The sequence below is a fragment of the Otolemur garnettii genome, unplaced genomic scaffold (assembly GCF_000181295.1).
Source record: "Otolemur garnettii isolate 467f Iridium unplaced genomic scaffold, OtoGar3 scaffold00179, whole genome shotgun sequence".
NCBI lineage: Eukaryota > Metazoa > Chordata > Mammalia > Primates > Galagidae > Otolemur > Otolemur garnettii.
In genome coordinates this window covers 1739855-1744468 of record NW_003852574.1, presented here as the reverse complement: position 1 = coordinate 1744468, position 4614 = coordinate 1739855, and the positions used below count along the sequence as shown (strand labels likewise).

General features: G+C 51.7%; 1 protein-coding gene across 3 annotated transcripts in view; it reads right to left on the bottom strand.

Annotated features, from left to right (window-relative positions):
- Positions 1-2509, bottom strand: part of DAG1 (dystroglycan 1) — a 53692-nt gene extending 51183 nt beyond the window's left edge. The window contains exon 1 of one of the 3 annotated variants that reach the window (XM_012811930.2): positions 2169-2509. The gene's annotated coding sequence lies outside the window, so the exon portion shown is untranslated. Of the gene's footprint in view, positions 1-2027 lie in introns of all 3 variants that reach the window. The other 2 variants (XM_023519530.1, XM_023519531.1) reach the window with 2 other exon arrangements.
- Positions 2510-4614: the final 2105 nt, after the last annotated feature.

Here is a 4614-nt window from a genome sequence, read left to right as displayed (position 1 = left end):
TAGAGACAGGGTCTTCCTATGTTGCTCAGGATAGCCTCAAACTCCTAGCCTCAAGCAATCCTCTAGCTTCGGCCTCCCAAAGTGCTAGGATTACAGAGGTGAACCCCTATGCCCAACCAGAGAGTTGCTATTTTTAAAGTGCTGCTTACTCTCACTTTTTCTCAGTATCATGGAACAGTCTCACCTTATCCAGCTAACTCTCTACTAAAATCTGATTTCTCTGCTCAGTGCCTGTAGCTCAGTGGTTACAGCGCCAGCCACATACACTGGGGCTGACAGGTTCAGATCCTGCCCCAGCCTGCTAAACAACAACAAAAACAAAAAAAATATATCTGGCTATTATGGCGGGCACCTGTGGGTCCAGCTACTTGGGAGGCTGAGGCAAGAGAATCTCTTAAGCCCAAGATTAGAGGTTGCTGTGAATTGTGGTAATATGGCACTCTACCAAGGGTGACATAGTGAGACTCTATCTCAAAAAAATAAATAAATATGGCAGCGCCTGTGGCTCAGTGAGTAGGGCGCCAGCCCCATATACCAGGGTAGAGGATTCGAACCCAGCCACGGCCAAACAGCAACAAAAAAAATAGCCGGGCGCTGTGGCAGGCGCCTGTAGTCCCAGCTACTTGTGAGGCTGAAGGAAGAGAATGGCTTAAGCCCAAGAGTTGGAGGTTGCTATGAGCTGTGACACCACAGCACTCTACCAAGGGCGACATAGTGAGACTCTTGTCTCAAAAAAAATAAATAAAATCTGATTTCTCAAAATAAAAAGCTCTTCAGCCACTTCTAGGCATGCAGGCCATGAGCACTTTCTTGGACTGAGGCAAAAAAAAAAAAAAAAAGTTCAATTCAACCTCTCTATGGATTTTATGCCTCCAAAATGTGTTAAGGTCGAATTCCTTTCTAGAACAGGAATATCTTCAAACACTAAACATAGAATAATCTGATAAAATTACAATACAATGGATGAGGTGCATCATGCCTGTAATCCTAGCATTCTGGGAGGCCTAGGCAGGTGGATTGATTGAGCTCACAAGTTTGAGACCAGCCTGAGCAACAGGGAGATCCTGTCTCTAAAAATACCCAGGTGTTGTGGCAGACGCCTATCATCCCAGCTACTTGGGTGGCTGAGGGAAGAGAATTGCTTAAGCCTTGGAGTTTGAGATTGCTGTGAGTGGTGACGCCAGGCACTCTACCAAAGGTGACATAGTGAGACTCTTGTCTCAAAGAAAAAAAAATTACAATACCCCAACTACACCTGACTTTCCAAAATACCTAGAAGCACATCTAGCTCTTTATCTGGACTTATGTCCTTATAAATATCACCCACCCTTCACAGAGTCTGGCTTCTATGCCAGGAGTCACTGCTACTGGCTTATTTAGGGAAACAGCAGACTGGATTCTTCAGTTAGAACTTTAAGCAATAAAGGTGCTGTCCCGACCACGCAAAACTTAATTGTCACCATTAAAACTTATTCTGAAATAACTCAATTCTAACTCAAATCTAAGAGCTTCTCAAATTATAGAGACTTAAAGGATGCATTTTAAATTATCAGTACAGTCTGTAAGAAATTAACTTTGAGTTTAAAGCAAAAGGATTTCTTAGCCAAGACATTATTTTCTATGGGGGTATTTTCCAAACAAAACGCGCAGGTGAACCTGGTCTTCCAAATACCAAGTAAAACGGGAACCAGATTTCCAAAGGAGTTATATAGAAGGGATGAACCCTCAAAGGTCTGAGCAAGCGGTGGCGGTGCCCTTCCTTGTCTCTGGCTAGGTCTCGACGCCTCATAGTCAGGACCCGGCCAAACAGGGCTGCGACCCCCACTGGACGCCTGGGAGGTGGCCCAAAGGCCGCACACACCCGCGGCCAACGCGCAGGCCCCGCGTTCCTGGGAGCGCGGGCAGGGCTAAGGCCTGGCAGACTGCCGTGGCTCGCGGCCCAAGCCTAGCAGCCGAACGCTCCGAGCCTTTGCCTGCGGGGCTTAGAGCAAAGGGGCGGCTACGCCAGGGCAGCGCCGCCTCCTCACCCGCAAGGACGTCCGCAGCCGTGTCCCCGCCCCAGACCGTACAGCGAGCAGCAGCAGGTGTTCCGTGGAAGGTTCAGACGGCTGCAGGGATGGGGGCCCAAGCGGCCAGATACGGCAGCGAGGAGCGGGCGGAGCACTCACTCGGCGCCGGCGGGCGGGCCGCGGCAGGTGTTAGCCACTCCTGGCCCCAGGACGCCACTGCCACCGCTCCCCCGGGACTAGGCTCGAAGCCGCCGCCTCTGCCACCGCCGAGCCCAAGGAGCGCGAGCGCAGCGCCGCAGCCTCCGCGCGAGCACGTACCGGGCGGTGAGAGGGCGCCGAACGCGAAGGCGGGGCACGCGGCCGGAGCCTAGCAACCGCTTGACACGCGAGTACCACAACCAATCCTACGGCCAGCTCTGCGCGGCGCCGACTAGCCGTCGCGCACAGCCTGCTTCTGCCTGCGTCGGCCGCCCAGCAGCGCGCCGCACCCGCGCGCAGGCCCCGCCCGCCCGCTCCTCTCTGTTCATTGGCCCGCCCCGCCTCCGCACGAAATGCCACGCCTCATTAAGGAAACCACTGCCCTACCGTGAGCTAGGTGGGTCTTCCGACATACACTGGGTAATCCGGGTCATCCGAAAACTCAGGTCGAGAACTTGTGGGAGGGGCGCCCCGTCCAACCTCAGGCCTTTGGGCTTCTAAGACTAATTTGGGTGGTCAGGCCAGAAAACAGATTCAACCATAACTGGCCACCGGTCGCTTGCAGTCCACCCTCCTAATTTCGAGCAAACGCAAATCAAGGGATATTCTAAGCCATGAGAACAATAAGGAATCCTCTCAATTGCAAAAAGGAAGGTCCTGGCTCGGCGCCCATATCTCAGTGGTTAGAGCGCCGGCCACATACACCAAGGCTGGCGGGTTCAAACACGGCCCAGGCCTGCTGAACAACAATGACAACTGCAACAACAACAACAAAATAGCCAGGCGTTGTGGCCGGTGCTGTACTCCCAGCTAGTTGGAAGGCTGAGACAAGAGAATCGCTTAAGCCTAAGGAGTTTGAGGTTGCTGTGAGTTGTGACGCCACCACGCCTACCGAGGGCGACACAATGAGCCTCTGTCTCAAAAAAAAAAAAGGAAGGTCTTGCTGTTAGTCCCTTACATGGATAGGGAAACTTAGGCTAGGGCCAGAAGGGGCGGGAAGACAGGCCATATTCTAGGACCTTGAGTCATGCCTAATCTTCCTCTCCTTCCCCCGCCTGCAAGGCTCCTCCTGAGGCACCCAAAATAGCTCTGACGGCTGGTGGGCTGGTCACTCAGTCCTCCTGGCTTGCATTCTTTGAGGAGAGGAGTAAAAAGGGGGGCGGCAGTTGCTGCTAAGGACTATTGCCCCTTCAAGGGGAGAGTCCTAAAGTAGGTTCCAGGGCTTACTTGTGGAACCTACCCCCCAGCCACCCACCACCGCAAAAGGCCCCTGATCTGAATAGTTTCTGAACCTGACAGCTACTGGAACGTTTGGTGGGCTCTGCTCCTTTCCAACCCCACACCCCACACAGAATGGGTCTATTCCCTCCTTGGCCTGTGGCCAGGCTGAAATTCTAGGCCTGCACTCTTGTCAGCAAGTACATCCTGAACAGAACTGACTGCCACCTACCTCCTCCCTGGATTGATCCCAGACAGCTCTGGCCCTCCCCTGCTTTCTCTCTTTGGGAGAATCTGGGAGAAACAAATTTCAGAGAGAGCAGAAAGGAATGCCTTTATTTCCAATTCTCTGTACTTAAATGTTTAGGTTCCAAATCTCATTTACCAGAGACTAGATCATTTCAGATCATCCCTTAGCTCAGTGCTTCTCAACCTGTGGGTCGCCACCTCTTTGGGAGTCTCCTTCATATCAGATATTTACATTACGATTCATAACAGTAGCAAAATTACAGTTAGGAAATAGCAACGAAAGTAATTTTATGGGGCAGCACCTGTGGCTCAGTGAGTAGGGCACTGGCCCCATATACCGAGGGTGGCAGGTTTAAAACCCAGCCAAACAGCAACAAAAAAATAGCCAGGCGTTGTGGCAGGTACCTGTAGTCCCAGCTACTTGGGAAGCTAAGGCAAGAGAATCGCCTAAGCCCATGAGCTGGAGGTTGCTGTGAACTATGACGCTATGCCACTCTACCGAGGGCAACAAAGTGGACTCTGTCTCTAAGTAATAATAATAATAATAAATAAAAAGTTAACAGCCTCTCAAACTCAGCTGTAAAAATTGTGGTGCTTTCAAAAGTCTTAAGAATGAAGTGAGTGGTGGCCCTTACATTAATCCTAGCATTCTGGGAGGCTGAGAAGGGAGGATCGCTTGAGTTTGAGACCAGCCTGAGCAAGAGTGAGACCCCAGGCAGGGCACGGTGGCTTACTCCTGAGGTAAGTGGATTGCTTGAGCTCAGGAGTTCAAGACCAGCCAGGGCAAGAGCAAGACCCCATCTCTTAAAAATAGCCAGGTGTTGGCTCAGCACCTGTGGTTCAAGTGGCTAAGGCACCAGCCACATACACCTAAGGTGGCAGGTTCGAATCCACCCTGGACCCGCCAAACAACAATGACGGCTGCAACCGAAAAATAGCC